The sequence below is a fragment of the Neltuma alba genome, unplaced genomic scaffold (genome assembly GCF_004799145.2).
Source record: "Neltuma alba isolate B1F8T4 unplaced genomic scaffold, ASM479914v2 tig00010873_pilon, whole genome shotgun sequence".
Taxonomy (NCBI): domain Eukaryota; kingdom Viridiplantae; phylum Streptophyta; class Magnoliopsida; order Fabales; family Fabaceae; genus Neltuma; species Neltuma alba.
In genome coordinates, this window is record NW_021635664.1 from 119,575 (window position 1) to 146,219 (window position 26,645).

Here is a 26,645-nt window from a genome sequence, read left to right on the forward strand (position 1 = left end):
CTTTAAGAATACCAAATTTCAGAATTAGATATGGATAGTAACTAATTCGAAATAGGTATCAAATCAGATGCTACAACCACCACATACCTTGATCTTGAAGCTTGAACTTAGGTGGACTTTCTCTCACTAAAAATAGCTCTTTCTCTCTCTAGATGCAAGAGCGGCAGAGTTTCCCCTATGGTTCCCTTGCTTGGCCGAAATATGAGGCGAGGGAGTGCCTATTTATAGGCAAAAATTTGCCTTGAATGGACCAAAATGCCCTTGGTAGCTAGAAGAAGGAGTAAGAGCAATTTTGGAAGTTCAAGTAGACTTTTGCATCATCATTGCATCATCTTATTACATCATCCTTGCATCATGCTTCTAGAAGAGGTCATGTGTTGCAAGAACAATAGAAGAGAAGGGAGATTAGATCATAACCGTTGGATCTAAACTTAGCCCTTAAGTTTCCTCCTATTTTACTTGGCCCACGTTTCTTCGACTTTCTTTATGGCCTTTCAGAGTTCAAAAAATTCTTCTGTCTACTCCATAAATTTCTCTTCACTCTAGAGAATATCTATGAATTTTCTCAGGCCATAACACTTCCTTTAAGCCTTGTATAAAAATTGTTTACTAAAATACCCTTTTATTGGCACAATCAGCTCTTTGATTTATTAAAGCCATTCCACTAGCCTTTTGGTTGCGAGACTAATTTTATAAATTAGTATAACCTTTCAACCAATTAACCTCATTTTTACGTATATTTTTGAGGTCTCTTGCTATTTTAAATAACTACCTCAACAGTGTACTTTTTACTAGCCATAACCTCATAAATTCCATTTAAGCTGCCTCAGGGGTATTTTTGTCATTTCTCTTCACAGAAGAGTCTTAGAATATTATTTCCTATTTTCTGGGATTTTTCTTAGAATTTTCTGTACACTCTTCCATTTTTACCCCTGTTAGTCATAACTTTCTGAATTTACAGTTTAGTCCCTGCTTGGACTTAGCTTCATATAATTTTCTCTTTGAGGTTTCTAACTTACCCCTTGGCCTGTATCTAGCCTCTTTTCTCTTTTTGGGCCTTCAAGACTTTACTGGAGCCTCTAACCTTGATTATACTCGAGCCTCTGAAAACTTTTACTTTGCAGTTTAGTCCCTGAAACTGCTTTAACTTCCTTTCTCATCTTTGGGACTTCTACTCCCAAGGGTCTGGTAGCCTATTTAATTTAGGCTATTTCTAGAACTTCTAGGCCCAAAAGTCTAGATGTTACAACGACACACAAAACATCTTCCTTGTAGTCGCCGAAATGGAGTGGGACACGACACTGCTGAGTGATAAGCAATGAAGTGTTGTCGACCCACGCAACTCTGAAAGGCTTAGCAATTTACTCTGTCTTAAGTCAAAGGTGAGCAACACCTCGACTAGAGATCACGTTCCTTTCACTTCCACTATCAATAACCAACTTGCATGACTTATCACCGCACTTCACGAAGGTGTGGAAGATGTTGTTCCGTTTCCATGAGTCATCTGGCATTGGGACAGTCAAGAGGCATCGTATCACTCCAAGATGACCTAATGGCATGTCATCACAATTAATTTCTTCATCCACATTAGAAGAAATATCGACAGGGTCGATGACGACATGTGGCTCGCTCTCCAGTAGTGCATCATCTTGAGATTCGATAAGCAATGCACGTTGTGGGCACTTTGAAGCGATGTGTCCCTTAGAGTGACACTTGAAACACTCTATCGATGAGCTACCTGTGCAAGCGTTCAACGCTGATGACTCTCTTGGTCTAGAAGCACTTGGCCTTGAAAGTTGTTGACTTACCCGTTGATTGGCCGAAACAATAGAGCCGCGTGTTGGACGAGACTCTAATCCAGAGAAGCTGGGATGCCTGAAGGAGGGATACTTAGGTAGGGAGTCAATGTCGATAGCCTTATGATATGCTTCCCCTAAAGTGTAAGGACGGTTTACTCTGAGCTCCCTCTATATGTCATCCTTAAGGTTGCTGATGAACCTCTTAATAACCACAAAACTCGGCTTATTTAAGTCATTACGGATCAGAAGGTCATCGTATTGAGAGACGTAGTCGGCTGCCGATGAGGTTCCCTGCTTGAGCTGTTCAATTGGTTGAAAAGCGTGCTTAAGTGACTGACCAGCACGTACTTTTCCTTAAGCTTCAACTTCATCTCCTCCCAAGTAGTGATAGGAGGTTGCCCTAAGCGTTCAAGGTTCGCTCGGACGTGCTATCAATACTTCCTTACAGATCCTACGAGCTTCATCTTGGTAAAACGAACGCGCTGTATGTCACTCATATTGTACCACTCAAAGTAGTCGTCCATGGTGGCTAACCAATCAAGGAAGGCATTCACGTCTAAATGACCATCAAAGTCAGGTGCCTCGACTTTAACCCTCTTCGTCGCATCATCATTGTAGTCTTACCGAGTGGTGTCTCAGTATCATTTAGGCGGCGACGGGTCTTGTCCATACCTAGGGTACACGGCGTATCCTCCATAGGTTCGTCGGTTCGTAACATGGGATTCGTAGTGAGCCTCTGTCCCTTGCTCATCCCATGGGTTGTCCTCTTCCTCGAACTGTGGGGGAAGAGTCTCAACATGTAGCGTTTTAGTCTGTGAGTTACGCAGACCTATAGACAGTTGGGAGCCTCTGGTGTGAGATGGTCCAACGGTGTCAGGCTTAAGGTGCGCTTGATTGATCTCAGGGACATTTCCAAGAGTCCCTTCTGCACCCTCACTAAAGACCTGCCTATTAATTCTTAGGAGAGAATCTCTAATTTCTTGCTGGTAGGTCCTAAGCTCTTGATTAGATACCTTAAGCTCCTGGGTAGTGGCGCTAAGCTCCTGATATTGGGAGTTATATTCTTGCTTAACCTCGACCAATGATTCCTTAAGGCATTTAGTGATTTCATTCAGTTTCAATTCAAAAGCCTAAAGTCTATGGTCCATTTGGGATTGAATGGAGCTGATACGAGCCTAAGGTCTAAGGTGTCTTGTCTATTTTCAATATCATGAATAGTCATGCAATAGCTAAGCAAAAATTAACAGCAAATAATGAAGCAAGTAAGAAGCTACTAAAATGAAAATAAATTCTTCTTTTTTTCCTCTTTTTCTTCCCTCTTTTTTTCTTTTTTTCCTCTCTTTTTTTTCCTCTTTTTTTCCTCTCTTTCTTTTTTTAAGCTACAAAATAATATTCAAAAATAATAACAAAAATATATACAGAAGCAGTAAAAACAACACAATAATAAGATAAAGTAATCCAGCAATAACAAGGACCAAAAGCAATAACAAGTAACCTCTAGTATACTAAAAGTCACAGTAATTAATTAGAGGGTTGATTAGGCCTTACCGGTGTAGCTTTACAACACCAAAAATTTACCCCAGTAGTTCTAAGAAGTAACATTCAGATTTAGGAAGGTCTATGGTTGAAGAAACGGCTGAAAATAGGGTCAAAAGGCTGAAAAATCATAAACTGGACGAACAGGGGACGGTGGCGCGTGGATTCCATGCGCAGATCCTTCTTCCGGCACGTGGCGGTGCATCGAAGCTCAGTTGACAGTGAAGCTCTAATGGCTGGCTGTGTTCCTCTAAACGAAGGCGATGGTGGTGGTTTCATGGCAAACGAAAGTCGGAAGAGTATGATCTGGGCCTTCAAAGTGACGCTATGCAGAGGGAGTTCAGCTGGATCGTGGAGGTTGTTTCCTCTGGTTTCTGGTTGTGAAACCTTGAGATCTAGACGGATTGTTGCCTATGGTAAGAATGGAAGTGGCGGCGTGGTGAACGGTCCTCTGAAAATGAGTGAACAATGGTGAAAGAAAGACGGCTGTGGGTGGTTTTGCAACAAGGGCGTGTTTGGGGATTGAAAATGAGTTTGTAAAAGTAGAATAAAGCAGTCAACCAGGCTTTGATGCCAAAATTGATGTAGAACAAGAAAGGATTGGAAGGGATGAGAAGTTAGAGAAGAGGAAGAAGAAGAGAGGAGGAGTAGAGGAGCAGGGAGAACGGAAGGAAAACTGATCAATAAATTCCAAATGCCAACTGTGATTACATAAATGAAACCCTAAACTATAAATAAAAGAAATAAAATGAGGGGAGTAGGGAAGTGGGGTGAGTGGAGTAACTACCCACTCTCTAAAATACAGAAATAATTAACAAAATAAAAAATAATAAAATAATTAATTAGTTAAATTAAACCTGCATCAGAATAGTATGTGGAAATAATTTTAAGAAGGTTGGAATTGAAACTCAAAAGTTAGAGTTCAAGTATGCTCAAAAAAGAATCAAGTAGAGATAAGTTGATGACTTGATTCTAATTATTGTTTTGCATAATTTATTGATGTGTTTAGGACCTTGGAACATCTAAGAGGATGTTTAATGGTGTTGGCCAAAAATCCATAGGGTTGGAAAGACAAGGGAATCAAAGGAAAAGCAAGAGGAAAGCTATGTTACAAGGTAGTAAACTTACCTATATTGTGTGCTTGATATGTATGCTTGCATGATGTGGTTATGTTGCCATGATGTGACCAAGCTATGATGAGATGTTTGCAATGTACGTTTGCAAGTTTATGTTATGTTTTGCCTTGGCAATATATCTTGGAAGCATGAAATGATTTAGCTTACTTTCCATGGCATTCATGTGTTAATGTTATAACATGTCATGCATGTGCATTATGTCTTGCATGCTTATGGATAGTGTTTGCTACTGAGATTCTCCAAAATTTCACCCCTCCCTAACCAACCATTTAGGTCAATCAACAATGGGCAATAATGAGAAGCAAAAAAAAGTAAGCGGAGAATTATTCTTGTTAATGGATGAGACTGTTGATGAATGTATAATTCTCTTATCTTGTAAACTATGTTATGGATGCCAATGATGCCATGTATTTAATTATAATGTTTATGACATGAATAGAAATGTATGAGAATGAATGGGAAAAAGTAAGTGCAAGTTATGTATGTCAAAGAAATAAAAAGAATTAAAGTGAAGAGTGGTTAAAGGATAAAACATAGGACCTAGGACAGTGAGTTTGTAGCTCCATTTTGACCTACCAAATGAGTGAGTTTAGCCATGAGATTTGGTATACTTATAGTAAACATCCAAAGCTTTAAAATCAAAGGTAGATAGCCTTAATTGGATGTGTACACAAGGAGATACGAATTTTCAAAGTTATGGTACAAAATCTGGAAGTTCCAAACTTTATCAAATGAATAGTAATTTTATTGATTAAACTGTACGAATTGGTCATGGATAAGTCCAGTTTTATATTTTTTCATTAAAGAGAATTGAAGGAGCTGTTTTTAGAATTTTATACCACCTCAATATGATTTTTATAGAATTAGTTATGATTTTTCAAAATTGGACCTGAAATCTGAATTTAAATAGTGAATAATAATCCGAGTAGTTATGTTGAATTTTTAATCTACGGGCTCGTATTTTGACCTGCTTGAACCATAACACTTACAAACACGTACTCTGAGGGGTTAAAGGTAGGATGTTTCAAACACGACCTGAGTTGCGTCATTGTGCTACAATCCTTGCAATTTGACAAATTTCTTACATTTAACCCCAAGGTGTAACGACATGGTCAAATTATCAAGACATAAGGTAATGGAGCAATTGAAGTCTGAAGTTCAGGAGGTGAAATAGGGGACTCAGGTCATGACCTCACTTCATAGAGGCCACCCTCTTGACAGTTTTGGTCTAAAGTCGCGAGTTGAGAACCCTCAAGTCACGACCTCAACTCACAAGGCTTATATCCTCAGATTTTGCTCCACTCTCAGCACCCACCACTTCTTTAACACCTGCATCATTAGTGAATAGATCCTTTTTTAGGCCAAGATCATTCATGAACACAGAAATGGAATCAAAATTTGATGGAAAAGAAAAATCTTAAGAAATAGAAAGCATGCTATCAATTTCTAAAGAATTAATGCATGGCACCTCATCTCCACAAAAACTAGAAAATGAGTAAATAGAAGAGAGGGAATTGAAATATTCATCACATGTACTTAAAGAGGAGTCAAGCTCATAAGATTCATGTGATGGTGCAGCAGAAGAATCAATCAATTTAGGTGAACACATGTCATAACCATCATACATATGCAGCTCATGCTCATCCTTAGCTTGCTTAACAGCTAAATCAATGGCATTTAAACCCATGAATGCAGAATTATCAAAGGGGTAACATATGGCTTCATTCATATTAAAAGTTACAACATGATCTCCTACTTCTATTGTTATGCAGTTATGCTTCATGTTTATGATAGTTTTGAAAGCTTGCAAGAAAGATCTTCATAGAATTAGAGTACTCCCATTTGCAAGTTCATTGGACATATCTAGAACATAAAAGTCAGCAAGAAATACAAGGTCTTCAACTTGAACAAGAATGTCCTCTGTGATTCCCTTGGGGTACTTGATAGACCTATCTGCCAGCTGAAGTACTACACTTGTGTCTTTGATGCCATTTATCCCTAAAGCCAAATAAACTGACTAAGGCATGACATTTATAGCAGCTCCTAAATCTAACAATGCTCCCTTAATGTTAACCTTTACTATGGTACAGGGGATGGTGTAAGATCCAGGATCTTGGCTCTTAACCGGTAGTCCAGCTTTGAATAAGGATGACACATTGGCACTCACTTAAATTCTCTCAAGAGGTCTAAACCTTTGCTTGTCATTACATAGTTCCTTTAATAATTTAAATTATTCAGGGTTTCCTCTCAAGAATTTAATTAGAGGCACATTAATTTTCATCTTGTTAAATAGATTGTAAGCATCAGTGGCAAACTCAGCATCAAACTTTTTCTTACTAGAGAAATAGGCTTTAAAGAAAGGAAGATCTTTAGCACTTACCTCCTTACCTAACGGCTTAGAGGCTCCTTGCACGCTGGTTGAAACGTCCTACCTTTAACCCCTCAAAGTATGCATTCGTAAGCATTATGGTTCAAGCAGATCACGACACAAGCCCGTGGATTTAAAATTTCAACATAATTACTCGGGTTACTATTCACTGTTTAAGTTCCAAATTATAGGTCCAACTTCAAAAATTCATAACTAAATCCATAATAATTGTATTGACATGTTCTAAAATTCTATGAAAAGCTATTTTGATGATCTTTAAGGGAAAAATATCCAATTGGACTTATCCTTTCCCAATTTGTACTGTCTAATGAATAAATATTACTGTTCATTTCGTAAAATCTGAAACTTTCAGATTCTGTGCCCCAAATTTAGAAATTCATATCTCCTTATGTACATATCCAATTGAGGTGATCTACCTCTCATTTTAAATCTTGGGATGTGTACTATATGTATCCAAATCTCATGGCTAAAATCATTTATTTGATAGGTCAAACGGGAGCTATAAACTCATTGCTCCAGGACCTACGTTTTATCTCTTAACATCTCTTTACTTTAATTCTTTTTATTTCTTTGGCATACGTAATAAGGGCTTACTCTTTCCCATTCATGCTCATGCACTTTCATTCATTTCATAAATATTATAATTAATTACATGGTATCATAGGCATCCATAACATAAATTACATAATAGGAGAATTACACATTGAATAATAATATCATTCATTAACATGAACAATTCTCCACTTTCTTCTCCTTGCTTCTCATGCCATTATTGTCCATCATTGGTTGACCTAAATGGTTGGTTTGGGAGGGGTGAGATTTGGGAGAATCTCAGTAGCAAACAATACCATATTAATCATGCTAGATGGATGCTAATGCACTACACGCAACTTGTTTATTCTCTCATTAATTAGTGACATATTAGCATGCTTAAAGATACCTTCTTGATGCATGGCCATGGAGACATAATCTCTCATCATAAATAGCATTTATAGCAGCCAATACATGTCACAACAACATTCAAACTTCATGTACAGTAACACATAAGCATACAATATCAAGCAATGATAATAGGTAAGTTTACCACCTTGCACCTCAAGCTTTCTTCTTACTTTTCCTTTGACTCCCTTGACTTTCCAACCATGTGGACATTCGATTAACATCCCCAAATATCCTCTTGGATGTTCCAAAGGTCCTAAACATAGTCACAATAATCATACAATCTATTAGGACCACTAAATTATATAAAGTTCAAGACTAGCTTTCATAAACCTCAACCCTTTCTCTTGGTTTTAGGATTTTCTTTCTAAATTTTCTAACATGAATATCATCATTTCCCATCCTTAAGATTCATTTCTTGTCAATTAGGACCACTTTAGATGGCTTTAGATTCAAGAAGATCAAATCTGAAAATTTTGCTTCATGGTTACTGTTCACATAGAGATTCTAGAAATTTTGCTCAACTTTGAAAATTCATAATTAATTCTAAAAAAATAAAAATGAGTGGTTCTAAGTCTCACTGAAAGCTCCTTAAGTTCTATTTAAAGGACAAATAGTTTCAGGAACCAATTCTATGCTGAAAAGTACCAAAATTGTATGGAATTCGACACTCTTCCAAAGGTTAAACACTGTTTCCAGATTTAAAACCCTAACTTTGTAAAATCACCATAAATCATACACATATCCAAATAAGGTTTTCTACCCATGGATTTAAATCTTATAGAGTGTACTTTAATCATGCCAAATTTTAAAATCAGATACAAAGAGTAATTTATTCAAAATAGGCATCAAATCAGATACTACAACCATCACATACCTTGATCTTGAAGGTTGAATCTTGTTCCTTCTTCTTGGCCTTCACCCCTACGTTTTTCTCTCTAAATTTTGGTAGAGTTTTCTCTCTACAAATGGCTGCCAAAATGCTCTTCCAAGGTGGGGTTTATTGCCAAAAGTTTGGCTTGAATGGACCAAAATGCCCTTGGTGGCTAATAGAAATACTAAGGGTAATCTTGCAATTTCAAGTTAACTTTTACATCACCATTGCATCATCCTTATCTCATTCTTCTAGAAGATGCTAGGTGTCACAAATGTAGTGGAGGAGAAGGGAGATTAAATCCTAGCTATTGGATCAAACTTAATCCTTAAGTTTCCTCTGAATTTACTTAGCCCACGTTTCTCTGGCTTTCTTTATAGCCTTCCGGAGCTCAGAAAATTCTTCTATCTACTCCATAAATTCCCTTTAATTCTCGATAGTATCTATAAATTTTCTTAGGCCATAACACTTCCTTTAAGCCTTGCATAAAAATTCATTTACTAAAATACCCTTTTATCGGCATTACCAGCTTTTTATTTGTTAAAGCCACTCCACTGGCCTTTTGGTTACGGGACTAATTTTATAAATTAGTACAACCTTTCAACCATTTAATCTCATTTTTGTATACATTTTTCAGGTCTCTTCCTATTTTAAATAATTACCTCAAATCATGTACTTTTTACCAGCCATAACCTTATAAATTCCATTTAAGCTGCCTCAGGGGTATTTTCATCTTTTCTCTTCACAGAAGAGCCTTAAAATATTGTTTCCCATTTTTTAGGATTTTTTTGGAATTCTTTGTACACTTTTCCATTTTTACCCCTATTGGTCATAACTTTCTGAATTTACAATTTTGTCCATGCTTAGACTTAACTTCATACAATCCTCTCTTTGAAATTTCTAACTTAACCCTTGGCCTGTATCTAGCCTCTTTTCTCTTTTTCTGCCCTTAAGACTTTAATGGAGCCTCTAGCCTTGATTATACTTGAGCCCTTGAAAACTTTTACTTTGTAGTTTAGTCCCGGAAACTGCTTTGACTTCCTTTCTCATCTTTGGGACTTCTGCTCAAAAGGAGTCTGGTAGCCTATTCGATTCAGGCTATTTTTGGTACTTCTAGGCCCAAAAGTTTGGATGTTATAATTCTCCCCCTCTCAAAAGAATTTCGTCCTCGAAATTCCGGGTTGAACCTCTATTCTTCCCTTTAATGAGAGGTTAACTGAGGAGAATATCCCCACTTATACTTAACCCTAACCTCTTCAACTTTTCATTATGCCTCATTTCTGAGTTTCAACCGTGGATTTCATACTCACATAACTTGTTGTTCTATACTTTTTTGTCACTTGCATGAGCATGGCCTTGCTTTTAAGCATTTTATCACCATTGCTCCCATTCTTCCTATCCTTTAGGCTCATCCTTTCATAATAATACCACGACAGTATACCTGTCTTCTTGGTATTTTACTTTACTATGGCATTTTGGGTTCTCTTAATACAGTCTTTATCTATTCTTTGTCGTATACCCTGCCATTCCTCTTTACTTTAAGGGCGTATCTCCTTTCTTTCCTTCATTGACTAGAACAGAATTAAGCTCAGTCTAATCAACAATAGAGGTGTCTGGAACAAGTCAAGGGTACTCTCTTTATATTAGCCCACTGCTGAAGGAGATTTCAATATCTTAAACTCATCTCTAGTCATTGCCTTCCCAAAGAGGTACTGTAGTCTTACCCTTATGGCTCAGGCATTTTCTCTTAGGCTTGGTCTTTCACGACCTCAAGAGCTACTGTGCTCTACCATAAGCCTCTTCAAGATCCATCATAACCCTGGAATACTATCATCAATCTGAGCTATCTTAGATCTCTAGGAGGCTCTAGACCATAGAGTTGAGTAATAAAATAAGTCACCTCTACTCAGCTAGTAACTTGACTGATTATTCCCCAAGACTGATCACAAATACCAGTATTATCTTAAATCTTCCTCAGCGGTGGGCTAAAATAGAGAGAGTACCCTTGACTTGTTCCAGATACCTCTATTGTTGATTAGACTGTGCTCAATTCTGTTCTAGCCAATGAAGAAAAGAAAGGAGATACGCCCTTAAAGTAAAGAGGAATGATAAGGTACCGAAAAGAATAGATAAATGCGGTATTAAGAGAACCCAAAATATCATGGTATAGTAAAATACCATGAAGACAGGCACACTATCGTGGTATTATTATGAAAGAATGAGCCTAAAGTATCAGAAGAATGTGAATGATTAAGCTCAAGTTATTATTATCTTTTCATTACATTATCCATGATTTTGTGGTATTTTCTGGCCCTTTTTAATGATAATTGTGCTTAATTTAGATTAAGAGTCCTTACTTTAAGTTAGTGTCTTTTTTAGGATAAAATTGTCATAATTGGTGATTAATTGTATTCAACTGATTTCTAGGACAATTGATACTTCAATTTGTTGCTTTTTATTGTAGGATACTAGAGATTGGGGCTAGAATTGAAGAACTCAAGGCACAAGAAGCAAGAGAGGAGCCTCTGCCTCAGTTCACCGCGGCGCACTTCTGCTTTCACCGCGGCGAACATCGTCTGTCAAGAAGGAAAGCTCTCGGCCATGGTTCGCTGCGGCGAACCCCTCATATCAGCAAATTTCAGACCCGACCATTTCGGGAAAATCTGACCTACCCACCCCCAGGAACCGACCCATACACGGAATTTTCGGGTTAGAAACCCTATTTTGGGTATGGGTGAGGTTAGACATAAGGAGAGAGCCACCACCTACGTTTTCTATCATCATCTCTTCTCATCTTTCCCACAGAACCCTAATTCTCCATCTCCATCTCCTTCATCTTCCATTTTTCCTGTACTTCTTCTTCATCCACTTTCATTTCCTTCATCTCCTGACCATTATGGCTGAAGATTTACCTCTGGTTAGAGATGATTCTAAGGCTATGATGAGCTAGGCTTTCCCAACTCTTGAAGATGGTGGAGTAGCATGAGTTTCCAAGTTTCAGAGGGGAGTTTTAGTTTTAATCTTTAGTTTCTAGCTATGTGTTTATAATTTCCTAGGTATAGGAGTTGTAAAGTCTTAGTTAGACACTTTGATTAATTCTGTAATCATTGGTTAGTGATTAACTTTTGTAATTTGAATTGGTTGATGTTGAACTTTGTGCTTAAATATATGTGGTTGCATATATGCTTATTGTAACTCTCATGATTCTCTCCTGTCTTGCATGGTTATGTTTGATACTGAGTTGATTGTGTGTTACATTGGGCCTCTTGCATGATCATTCTAACTCTACACATTAGGGAAGCTAAACAAATTTTTCATTAATGAGTTCATTAATGAAAGCTTTAGACTCATTGAGTTAATGAGGTTCTTATTAAGAAAACCTAATGGATTTTGAAACTACCAATATTTAAGTGAACTATGATTGCCATCAAAACCATTTTCAAGAGATTTCCTATCAATCATTTCCATTACATCATTATTATCTTAAAAACTCCAAAAACATAGTATCTTAGGTTTGTTTTCATTGCATTCAATTTTGGCACATTTCATTAAATGTTAAAAACCCAAAAACCCCTTTTCATTACTTTGCATGGCATTTAGTCTAACTTAGGTAATTAATTAAGGCTCCCAAGCGTGAAACGACCCGAGTTTGCATTATACCGCATAGCTTGGATTTATTTTTGAGTGAGAACCCCAAAGTGAATGATGAAAGGCTCTCTTCAGTGAGCAGTGGTGACAAAATGCTTAAAAGCAAAGGCCATGCTCATACGAATGATAAAAAAGTTTAGAACGACGAGTTATGTAAGTATGAAGCCAGGGTGGAAACATGGAAATGAGGTATAATGAAAAGTTCAAAAGGTCAGAGTTAAGTATAAGTAGGGATATTCTCCTCAGGTAACCTCTCATTAACGGTAAGAATAGAGGTTTGACCCAAAATTTCAAGGAAGAAATTTTTTTGAGAGGGGGAGAATTGTAACATCCAGACTTTTGGGCCTAGAAGCATCAAAAGTACCTGAATTGGATAGGCTACCAGACCCTTTTTGACCTATCAAATGAATGAGTTAAGTCACAAGATTTGGCAGACTCATAGTACACATCCCAAGCTTTAAAATGAGAGGTAAATTGCCTCATTTGGATGTGTATATGAAGTGATATGAATTTTTAAAGTTAAGGCGCAGAATCTAGAAAGTCTAGATTTTACCAAACGAATAGTAATCTTAATCCAATAAACTGTACCTTTTCAGTTAGGAGAAGTTCAGTTAAATATTTTTTCCTTAAAGAGCATTGAAATAGCTTTCCGTAGAATTTTGGAACACCTCCATACGATTTTTCTAGAATTAGTTATGATTTTTCAAAGTTGGACCTGTAATGTGAAAACTAGACAGCGAACAGTAATTTTCTAAAAATTAACGTCCAAATTGGAAATTTTAAGTGTAAGACCATCCAATATGGTATGGAATGGTTCTAAATGACTACTAAGGTACTATATAAGTAAGGTGTGATAAGAAGTTCTCATCCGGGATGAGAAACATGCATTTCTTCCATGTTCTCACTTCTCCATTATTGATCTTCCCTAGTAGTGGTGGTATGGAGTCCTGCAAGTAGAACCAGCAGCAGTGCCACATCCAAAAATTAGAACATTAAGAGAATGAAAATGAAATAAATATAGTTTAGAAGTTAATCTCTTCAAGTAACTATCACAACTAAGAAAGTTAATAACATTCCCATCATTAGGAGTCAAACTTTAATTTTATTTAAAATTTTGAAACACTCAAGATCTTGTGAAGTGGAAGCTGAAGAATCCAACTGACAGTTGTAGGAGTACAGTACATCACTACCACATTCACAGGAGGTAATGTGTAAAGGGGGAGAAAAGAAAGAACAGAAAGATGTATGCAAACTATTATTTACAATGCAGACAAATCAGGAGGCAAATCACAAGATAAAACTTGTTGGAAAGACTTATTGATATTCATGATTTTATCAATTGAAACTTTAAAGCTACCAACTCAATGGGATTTTTAGAAAGATAATTTTCAAGGCTATGGTTAAATTCACATTTCTCTACAAGATCATTATCTAAGCAATTCACATTAATATCATGCTTTATATTTGCAGCACTTTCAGTACTAGAAGACAAGGCACATACTTTACCAAAATTTTGCTTTTGCCACTCAACAAGTGTATCATATTTGTTATCAATGCAATCCATGTATATAGTGTGGGCATTGCAAGAACAAGATAAAGGTTCATTCAAATCAGAATCAATTTCACCATCCATTCTAGCACTAGAAAGAGAAGCATGTTCTTCACACAAAGAAGTAGTGACATTGCAAGCAACATCATCAACTAAACAACTACTATTAGAAGTGTTCAAGTGAGAATTTTCATTTTGAAAGATATGAGGGGATTCAACTATGATTTCCTCATCCACCTCATCATCGCTCACATTGGTAATAACTTCAACAGGAATAGTAGTTATAGCATAAGGGTCAATCTTCTCAAGAAGAGGAGCAATATTACCTGATGTAGAGCATAAGTCCTTGCAAGTTTGTAGATGTTGTTACTTCATCTTGGCCCCTTGCATTAGTAAATCTGGATAGTTTGATTCATCTTTCCCAATCTTAGACTCAATTTACACTATATCACTCAAGAACTTGCCTAATGCACTCTGACATTCTTCTAACTCTTCCTCTGTTTTCTTAGAAATTCCAGATATCTCTACCTCTTCAAGTAATCCATAGTAGTATGAATTCAAGTGACCATATGCTTCCTATAAAAATAATATCTAGTCATTCTTAGGAATAGTAAGAAATGGGTCAGGTTCACTGAATTGAGGTTCATGAGATGGGGAGAGAGGCTGGTATATGGATTGGGATGAGGGTTGGTGGTAGTATTCATTTAGCAAAGAAGGTGGTTTAAAGGGGGAATTATGTGGTGAGAATGGTTCAAGGTATGAAGTGGGACATGGATGGAATGATGATGATGGTTCATGAAATGGTTGGTAAGATGAGGAAGGGTATTGGTGGTAGGGTTTATGTGATGGAATGTTTGGCTCATGATATGGATGATGTGAAGGAAAGTATTCAAAGTGTGGATTGTATGGTGGAGGTGATAAGTCATAATGTTGTTCTGGTGGTGGATGTTGGTTTGGGTGTGAGTAGAATGAAGAGGTATGGTAAGGGGAATGTGGAGGGTGTGACACCTCATGTTTAAATCAATTAACTTTTCTTGCGGAAGCATTTGGAATCACTTTTGAAGGCTACAATTGATGAAAAATCAAGTTTGAAAATTTTCATTTACGGGTTACTATTCATTGTCACCTTAAAATGTGACAAACTTCAAAAATTCATAACTAATTGTAGAAAAATAGAAACTGAGTGATTCCAAGTTCTACAGAAAGCTCTTTAGATAAAATTTTGAGGAAAAATAGTTTCTGAACTGATTGCCTTGAAATTCGAGCTCAATTTCCTTTGAAAAAGTTACTGTTCATTTGGTCATTTTCGGATTTTACTGTATTTTTGCCTAACTTTGGAAAGGCATAACTTTCTGCTCGGTTATCTGAATCGAGCAAACTACCCCTCATTTTAAATAGAAACATCAGATCTCTTTGCTTGCCAAATCTTATGACCTAACTAACTCGTTGATAGGTCAAACTGGAGCTACAAACTCACTGCTCCAGGACTTACGTTTTATCCCTTAACATCTCTTTAATTCTTTTTATTTCTTTGGCATACATGACATGGCCTTACTCTTTCCCGTTCATGCTCATACACTTTCATTCATGCCATAAATATTATAACCAAATACATGGCATCATTGGCATCCATAACATAATTCACAAAATAGTAGAATTATACATTTATTAACAGTCTCATCCATTAACAAGAATAATTCTCCGCTTACTTCTCCTTGCTTCTCATGCCATTATTGCCTGTCATTGATTGACCTAAATGGTTGGTTAGGGAGGGGTGAGATTCGGGAGAATCTCAGTAGCAAACACTACCCATAAGCATGCAAGACATAATGCACATGCATGACATGTTATAACATTAACACATGAATGCCATGGAAAGTAAGCTAAAGCATTTCATGCTTCCATAACATATTGCCAAGGCAAAACATAACATAAACTTGCAAACATAACTTTGCAAACATTTCATCATAGCTTAGTCACATCATGGCAACACAATCACATCATGCAAGCATACATATCAAGCACACAGTATAGGTAAGTTCACTACCTTGTAACATGGCTTTCCCCTTGCTTTTCCTTTGGTTTCCTTGCCTTTCCAACCATGTGGACATTCCGTCAACATCACCAAACATCCTCTTGGATGTTCCAAAGGTCCTAAACATAGTCACATTGATCATACAAACCATTAGGACCACTAGATTACATAAAGTTCAAGACTAGCTTTCTTGAACCTCAACCCTTTCTCTTAGTCTTAGGGTTTTCTTTCCAACTTTTCTAACATAAATCTTATCATTTCCCATCCTTAAGATCCATTTCTTGTCAATTAGGACCACTTTAGATGGCCTTAGATTCAAGAATACCAAATCTGGAAATTTTGCTTCGCGGGTACTGTTCACGCAGAATTTCCAGAATTTTTGCTCAACTTTGAAAATTCATAATTAATTCTAGAAAACTCCAAATTGAGTGCTTCCAAGTCTCACTGAAAGATCCTTAAGTTAAATTTAAATGAAAAATAGTTTCAGGAACCAGTTCTACGCTGAACAGTACCGGAACTGTACGGAACTCGAAACTCTTCCAAAAGTTCAACACTGTTTCCAGATTTCAAACCCTAACTTTGAAAAATCACCATAAATCGTACACATATCCAAATGAAGTGTTCTACCTATGGATTTAAAGCTCACAGAGTGTACTTTAAGCATGCAAAATTTCAGAATCAGATACGCACAGTAACTAATCCGAAATAGGCATAAAATCAGGTGCTATAACCACCACATACCGTGTTTTAGAGTTTGATCTGGCTTGGAACCACTTGGCCTTTCTTTCTCCCTCTTCTTTCTCTCTCTAGAAACCATTTTGCAAGAGCTTCCCCATGGATTCCTTATGCTTGGACGAAATGGTAGGGAGGGGAGGGGGTATTTATAGAAAAACAGACCGAATCTGGACCGTTGATCTTAAAAATACGTGGCTCGATCTGGACCGTCCATTTTCTCTTTTGATCTTACGGTGACAAGTGTCCTATGACATCATGCTTACCTCATCATGATGACATCATGCTTACATCATCAAGCCACATGTCTTTAATCCGACCGCACACGTGCCTTGCATCCGACCGTACACGTGTCTTCCATCTAGCCGTACACGTAATATTTTCTTTTTCTCATCTAACCGTACACTTGTCACTTTTATGTCCTTTCATCATTTATGGCATTAAAATAGGGAGAAAATAAATGGAAATTCGTGCAAAAATATCTCCTTAATTATTTCTCCACCTATCAAGCCAATCTTGCACCATATCAGATACTTTTCGGGTCCTGACTTACCCTGTACCACCAGGACATGTTCTGACACTATTTTCTCATCTTAATTAAGTACATATATGGTGCCACCTTAGAGGAGCATAGATAAAAATAATTAGCTCTACTGACAGGCTACTTAACCTTACTGAGTCATGCAGTAGAGATTTCGCTATAATGGGTAGACAAAAGATTGTCTAAAATATTCCCATACTGCGTTCTGATTTTTATGCTGTCCATAAATATCTTCTGGTGACTCAGCATGATGACTCGTAGGTGTCATGATTACGCTTGATGACTCAGCATGATGACTCGTCGGTGTCATGATTACGCTTGATGACTCAGCATGCTGACTCAGCATCGTCATGATGGCTTTTAGATATTTTCTTTGGTTTTGTCTCCTATTTAGGGGACAAAATTATTTAATATTTGACTGGAGCATTTTATTCAGTCCAGAGCTCCAAAAATTCATCCAAAAATATCATAAAATTCCTCCTATTCTAGAGAAAATCTGTGAATTTTCTCAGGTCATAACTCAACCTATAGCCCCACTTAAAAATCATTCTTTAAAATGCCTTTTTTGGGCACAACTGGCTTTTAAGTATTCTTAAAGCCATTTTGCTTGTCTTCTACGGATGAGACTAATTTTATAATTTTCTACAGTCTCTTAGATCATACATCCCCATTTTACCATAATTTTCTGAGGTTTCCTTATGACTCAAACAATTAAATCTACCTCTACATCTTAAATTGAGCCATAAACTTCTAAATTCCTTTTAAGTTACCTCAGGGGTATTTTCATCATCTCTCTTCACAAAAGAGTCTTAGAATATTATTTCCCATTTTTTGGGATTTTCTTAGAATTTTCTAAGTACTTTCCATTTTTACCCCTGATGGCCGTAACTTTCTGAATTTACGGTTTTACCCCTGCTTAGGCTCAACCTCATAAAACAATCTCTTTGAGGCTTCTAACTTAACCTTTGGTCTGTATCTAGCCTCTTTTCTCTTTCTGGGCCTTTGAGACTTTACTGGAGCCTCTAACTTTGATTACCCTTTAGCCCCTTAAAACATTCACTTTGCAGTTTAGTCCCTAAAACTGCTTTAACTTTCTTTCTCATCTTTAAGACCTCTACTAAAAAGGGGTCTGGTAGCCTATCTCATTTAGGCTATTTCTGATACTTCTAGGCCTAAAAATCAGGATGTTACAATTCTCCCCCTCTCAAAAGAATTTCGTCCTCGAAATTCTGAGTCAAACCTCTATTCTTACCCTTAATGAGAGGTTAACTAAGGAGAATATCCCCACTTATACTAAATTTTGACCTCTTCAACTTTTCATTATACTCATTTCCAGGTTTTAACCATGGTTCCATACTTACATAACTTGTCGTTCTATACTTTTCTGTCATTTTCATGAGCATGGCCTTTGCTTTTAAGCATTTTGTCACCACTGCTCACCTTCTTCCTCTCCTTTAGGCTCATTCTTTCATAATAATACCATGACAGTGTGCCTGTCTTCATGGTATTTTACTACACCATGGCATTTTGGGTTCTCTTAATACAACCTTTATCTATTCTTTGCTGTATACCTTGCCATTCCTCTTTACTTTAAGGGCATATCTCCTTTCTTTCATTCATTAACTAGAACAGAATTGAGCTCAGTCTAATCAACAATAAAGGTGTCTGGAACAAGTCAAGGGTACTCTCTCTATATTAGTCCACCGCTGAAGGAGATTTCACTATCTTAAACTCATCTCTGGTCATCGTCTTCCCAAAGAGGTACTGTACTCTTACCCTTATGGCTCAGACATTTTCTCTTAGGCTTGGTCTTTCACGACCTTAGGAGCTACTGCGCTCTACCATAAGCCTCTTCAGGATCCATCATGACCCTGGAATACTATCATCAATCTGAGCCATCTTAGGATCTCTAGGAGACTCTAGACCATAGAGTTGAGTAATAAAATAAGTCACCTCCACTCAGCTAGTAACTTGACTGATTATTCCCCAAGACTGATCACAGATATCAGTATTGTCTTCTTAGGCCTTACTCAATCCTTTCTGTCAACTCCTGGAATTCTTAGCCTTTCCATATTTCTTTAGCCCTTAGTTTTAGCTTCCTTAGGTCACTTTCCTTTCTTTGTGCCTTTCGAATTCCTAGGCACTGGCTCATCTCTAGAGCTCATTAACTTGCCATTGTATCAATGCCAGCCTGCCTTGTCTTAGGATTCTGTAGTCCTTTCTGTCTCTTAACAATTTGGACAACTTCGGGAGAGGACTTATATCATCACATTCTCATTATCCTTCAGTATCTCGTAGTACCCTGTTAAGCTTAAAGAGCATCTGTTTGTATATCACGCTTCTATTGTCTTAACCAGTTTCACTCTCTCTCTCTCTGGGGTAAGGTCCGTCCTGTGCCTTGCCTCGGTGCTTCTACTTTTCTAGGAGGACAGATTGCTTTAATTGGAGCATCGTCAACTCAACCACTTACTTTCTGTTTCATTCCTTCAGAGGATAGCTTACTCTTACTAGAGCAGCGTCACTCTGATTTGGAGAACCATTCCCCAATCTTAGAGAGGTACTTCATGGTCAAGACTTTGCTTATATGCAATCTCTTCTAGGGTACACTCCTCGAATACCATATCCCCATTAAAGGGAGCCTCTCCACTAGATTATTCAATCGTGTAGGCAGTGGCATCTATCTATAGGAATCTCATCTCTTAGATTCCTTAATGGCCTATGTACCATGGTTGCACGCTCTCAGATGACTTAGGGACATAAAAGAATATTGTTTAGTCCCTAACATTATCATGTATCTAAGCATCATCGAGCTCTAGGTATTACTAGGAACTTGCTTATCTCTCTCTGTTCATTAGTTCCCAATGCAACCATCCACTATCATGTTTTTATTCATTTCCTTTCATCTCTATCCTCAAGAGGGATCTTGCCTCACTTTACTCTTTCTAACTTTCTTTACCTCTTGACCAATTATTCTTATGGTCAGGTATTGATCACCATATTCTCATCACATTACACAGTGAATATTTAATCACTTTGCTGTGTGGTATCTAGGTCTGGCACCTAGGTCATCATTGACCCTTCATTCATTATCATCTAATCTCTGTCCCTCTTGGTTCACTATCCCTTAGGGATTTCTACCTCTATTCAGGGATTTGAACAAACCTCAAACATCTCATCCTGTTACCTTGCCTCTATCGAGGTCACATCGATTACTTAAGGTACAGGTTGACATTCAGTTCCCTTACTAGGGCATTGACTTATACCTTTGACTGGCTTACTGTACCCTTAACCATTCATTTCTATGGTCATATGCTAATCATAAACTGACCATATTACACAACAGGCATTGACCATTAAAACACCTCCGTTGTGTGACATTCCAGTCAGGCACCTTTAACCAATCACCCGAGGCTAGGTTGTCACCCTGCTTCCTTATTTGGGTCTAGACTCCTATTCTTTACTGGCTTACCATAATCTTAGCCATTACCCTCTGGAGACGTCTTTCAACTTTAACTCATTCCTTGGTCAAGCTCTTTCAGCTCAACCATTCCTCTCCTGAGGGGGAGTCTCTTAGCAACGACTACCTATTTCTCAGGTTACTCTCTATCATTCCTTACTTCTCTTCTATGTCTATTTCTTTCGGAGAAAACACCTAAGCTTTCTGTAATCCAAATGACCAAATAAATTTATTAATGAACAGTGTAAATTATTTTCCTCAAAATTCAGAGCATAAAAATTTTAAATTTAAAATTTGTTCTGGTTGCCAGAACCATTTGCTCTGATACCAAAAATGTGACACCTCATGTTTAAATCAATTAACTTTTCTTGCGGAAGCATTTGGAATCACTTTTGAAGGCTACAATTGATGAAAAATCAAGTTTGAAAATTTTCATTTACGGGTTACTATTCATTGTCACCTTAAAATGTGACAAACTTCGAAAATTCATAACTAATTGTAGAAAAATTGAAATTGAGTGATTCCAAGTTCTACAGAAAGCTCTTTGGATAAAATTTTGAGGAAAAATAGTTTCTGAACTGATTGCCTTGAAATTCGAGCTCAATTTCCTTTGAAAAAGTTACTGTTCATTTGGTCATTTTCGGATTTTACTGTATTTTTGCCTAACTTTGGAAAGGCATAACTTTCTGCTCGGTTATCGGAATCGGCAAACTACCCCTCATTTTAAATAGAAACATCAGATCTCTTTGCTTGCCAAATCTTATGACCTAACTAACTCGTTGATAGGTCAAACTGGAGCTACAAACTCACTGCTCCAGGACTTACGTTTTATCCCTTAACATCTCTTTAATTCTTTTTATTTCTTTGGCATACATGACATGGCCTTACTCTTTCCCGTTCATGCTCATACACTTTCATTCATGCCATAAATATTATAACCAAATACATGGCATCATTGGCATCCATAACATAATTCACAAAATAGTAGAATTATACATTTATTAACAGTCTCATCCATTAACAAGAATAATTCTCCGCTTACTTCTCCTTGCTTCTCATGCCATTATTGCCCGTCATTGATTGACCTAAATGGTTGGTTAGGGAGGGGTGAGATTCGGGAGAATCTCAGTAGCAAACACTACCCATAAGCATGCAAGACATAATGCACATGCATGACATGTTATAACATTAACACATGAATGCCATGGAAAGTAAGCTAAAGCATTTCATGCTTCCATAACATATTGCCAAGGCAAAACATAACATAAACTTGCAAACATAACTTTGCAAACATTTCATCATAGCTTAGTCACATCATGGCAACACAATCACATCATGCAAGCATACATATCAAGCACACAGTATAGGTAAGTTCACTACCTTGTAACATGGCTTTCCCCTTGCTTTTCCTTTGGTTTCCTTGCCTTTCCAACCATGTGGACATTCCGTCAACATCACCAAACATCCTCTTGGATGTTCCAAAGGTCCTAAACATAGTCACATTGATCATACAAACCATTAGGACCACTAGATTACATAAAGTTCAAGACTAGCTTTCTTGAACCTCAACCCTTTCTCTTAGTCTTAGGGTTTTCTTTCCAACTTTTCTAACATAAATCTTATCATTTCCCATCCTTAAGATCCATTTCTTGTCAATTAGGACCACTTTAGATGGCCTTAGATTCAAGAATACCAAATCTGGAAATTTTGCTTCGCGGGTACTGTTCACGCAGAATTTCCAGAATTTTTGCTCAACTTTGAAAATTCATAATTAATTCTAGAAAACTCCAAATTGAGTGCTTCCAAGTCTCACTGAAATATCCTTAAGTTAAATTTAAATGAAAAATAGTTTCAGGAACCAGTTCTACGCTGAACAGTACCGGAACTGTACGGAACTCGAAACTCTTCCAAAAGTTCAACACTGTTTCCAGATTTCAAACCCTAACTTTGAAAAATCACCATAAATCGTACACATATCCAAATGAAGTGTTCTACCTATGGATTTAAAGCTCACAGAGTGTACTTTAAGCATGCAAAATTTCAGAATCAGATACGCACAGTAACTAATCCGAAATAGGCATAAAATCAGGTGCTATAACCACCACATACCGTGTTTTAGAGTTTGATCTGGCTTGGAACCACTTGGCCTTTCTTTCTCCCTCTTCTTTCTCTCTCTAGAAACCATTTTGCAAGAGCTTCCCCATGGATTCCTTATGCTTGGACGAAATGGTAGGGAGGGGAGGGGGTATTTATAGAAAAACAGACCGAATCTGGACCGTTGATCTTAAAAATACGTGGCTCGATCTGGACCGTCCATTTTCTCTTTTGATCTTACGGTGACAAGTGTCCTATGACATCATGCTTACCTCATCATGATGACATCATGCTTACATCATCAAGCCACATGTCTTTAATCCGACCGCACACGTGCCTTGCATCCGACCGTACACGTGTCTTCCATCTAGCCGTACACGTAATATTTTCTTTTTCTCATCTAACCGTACACTTGTCACTTTTATGTCCTTTCATCATTTATGGCATTAAAATAGGGAGAAAATAAATGGAAATTCGTGCAAAAATATCTCCTTAATTATTTCTCCACCTATCAAGCCAATCTTGCACCATATCAGATACTTTTCGGGTCCTGACTTATCCTGTACCACCAGGACATGTTCTGACACTATTTTCTCATCTTAATTAAGTACATATATGGTGCCACCTTAGAGGAGCATAGATAAAAATAATTAGCTCTACTGACAGGCTACTTAACCTTACTGAGTCATGCAGTAGAGATTTCGCTATAATGGGTAGACAAAAGATTGTCTAAAATATTCCCATACTGCGTTCTGATTTTTATGCTGTCCATAAATATCTTCTGGTGACTCAGCATGATGACTCGTAGGTGTCATGATTACGCTTGATGACTCAGCATGATGACTCGTCGGTGTCATGATTACGCTTGATGACTCAGCATGCTGACTCAGCATCGTCATGATGGCTTTTAGATATTTTCTTTGGTTTTGTCTCCTATTTAGGGGACAAAATTATTTAATATTTGACTGGAGCATTTTATTCAGTCCAGAGCTCCAAAAATTCATCCAAAAATATCATAAAATTCCTCCTATTCTAGAGAAAATCTGTGAATTTTCTCAGGTCATAACTCAACCTATAGCCCCACTTAAAAATCATTCTTTAAAATGCCTTTTTTGGGCACAACTGGCTTTTAAGTATTCTTAAAGCCATTTTGCTTGTCTTCTAGGGATGAGACTAATTTTATAATTTTCTACAGTCTCTTAGATCATACATCCCCATTTTACCATAATTTTCTGAGGTTTCCTTATGACTCAAACAATTAAATCTACCTCTACATCTTAAATTGAGCCATAAACTTCTAAATTCCTTTTAAGTTACCTCAGGGGTATTTTCATCATCTCTCTTCACAAAAGAGTCTTAGAATATTATTTCCCATTTTTTGGGATTTTCTTAGAATTTTCTAAGTACTTTCCATTTTTACCCCTGATGGCCGTAACTTTCTGAATTTACGGTTTTACCCCTGCTTAGGCTCAACCTCATAAAACAATCTCTTTGAGGCTTCTAACTTAACCTTTGGTCTGTATCTAGCCTCTTTTCTCTTTCTGGGCCTTTGAGACTTTATGGAGCCTCTAACTTTGATTACCCTTTAGCCCCTTAAAACATTCACTTTGCAGTTTAGTCCCTAAAACTGCTTTAACTTTCTTTCTCATCTTTAAGACCTCTACTAAAAAGGGGTCTGGTAGCCTATCTCATTTAGGCTATTTCTGATACTTCTAGGCCTAAAAATCAGGATGTTACAGAGGGTCATCAATCCAATCATAGCTATGATTATGGTTAGGATGGAGGGTATCATATCCTTGATAAGTCCCACCATGTTCTCTATGATCAAAGTGTGCCTAAAGAAGGTCCAATTCTTGCTGAATAGCATTAAATCCTTAAGAGAAATTGTCACCCATCACAATATTGTCACCTACAGAAGAGGAAGGTTGATCAGATGGATATAAATTATTATTAAACCAAGCCATAAGAAGGTAAAATAATCAATTCCCAAGGAGTTCTAAAGCCTAACCTAAAAAGTAAAAGAAACAAGGTAAGAAGCTAAATTTTGTTCTTTTTTAATAGGGGACCTTTCATCGCGACGAAAGGAGGGGTTTGCCGCGGCAAAGATGTCCAAAGGGGGAGAATGAAATCTGGTTCAACACGCTATGGATTCTTGCTGAAATCTAGCAAGTTGGCCACAGCAAAACACAAAGTTGGCTACAGCAAAATGTTACAGACAACAAGAAAACTAGAACACAACAACAGAAACACAAAGAAAGAAAACAAGCAGAAACTCAAAAACGCAATAAATGCAATGAAGAGTATGAAACTATATGCAAAAATCAAAATCAAAATCTTTGTTTGCATATCTTAAAATTTTTATACAATGCAAAACCTATTATGCACAATGCAAAAATGCAACCTGAAAGGCTTACAAAAACCCCAATCAACCAACATTGACAATTAACTAGCCTAAGGAACCAATTGCTTCTCCTCGACAACGGTGCCATTTGATGAGGACCTTTGTCATTCACCTTGGGGTTCTCAATCAAAAATAAATCCAAGTTATGCAGTATAGTGCAAACTCAGGTCATTTCACTTTTGAGAGCCTTTATTAATTACCTAAGCTAGACTAAATGCCATGCAACATAATGAAAGAGGGTTTGGTTTTTAAGATTTAAATGAATGGTGACTAAACTAAATGCAATGAAAACAAACCTAAGCTATTATATTTTTGGTATTTTTGGATAATGATGATGGAATGGAAATGAATGATAGGAAATCTCTTGAGAATCCTTTTGATGGCAATCATAGTTTACTTAAGATATTGTGAGTTTTACAAATCCATTAGGTTTTCTTAATAACAACCTTAATAACTCATTGAGTCCGATGTTTAAATCAATAAACTTATTAATAAAACCATTGTTAAGCTCCCCTAATGTGCAATTTGAGAATGATTAATGCAATTGGTTCAATGTAACCCATAGTCAACTTAGTATCAAAACACAACCATGTAAGATGAGAGAGAATCAAGAGAGTTACAAAGAAGCATATATGTAACCACATATATTTAAGTATAGAATTCTACATTAATCAATCCAACTACAAGTGTAATCATTAACCAATAATTACAGTATCAATCCCAAGTTCCTAACTAAGAATTTGCAACTCCTAGACCTAGAAAGCTATAAATCATAGCTAAAAATTGAAAACTGAAACTAAACTCCCCTTTAAAGTTTATAAACTCATGCCACTCCACCATCTTCAAGAGTTAATAAACCCTAAGCCTCCATAGCTTCAAGAAAAGCTTCAACTGAAGTGAATCTATCAGCATGGTAGTTAGGAGTGGAAGGAAATGAGATAGTGTGAAGGAAAGGTGAAGGAAATAGATGGGGAAGAAGATGGAGGTGGAGAGGCAAGAAGATGAGAGAATAGAAGTGTTGGAGATGAGAGAATAGCGTGATAGGTCAAAAATAGGGTTTCTAGGGGTTAGGGGTCCATCTGGGTTGGATCATATGAGTAGATGCTTCATTTTCAAGTTCTAATTCGAATCTAGTGTTGCTGATATGAGGAGTTTGTGGTGGTGAAGTATTCCCAAGAGGAGCTTCACCTAATCTTGTGATTTCGCTACGATAAAGATGTAAGTTGGCCTCAGTGAACTTGGCCTGAGAGACCACTAGTGAGATTTTCAAGTTGCACCGCGATGAAGGATTCTCTTCACCATGACAAAGTGTGCCAATGTTGATACTCTGATCTTGTGTTGTGTTATCCCTTGGTCCTTGATCCTGGCTCCAATTCCTAAGTGTCTTGTAATGAAAAGCAATACTTTGAAGCATCAATTAGAAATCAATTGAATACAATTAATAACTAATTATGACAATTTTACCCAAAAAAAGGCACTAACTCAAAGCAAAGACTCTTAATCTAAATTAAGAAC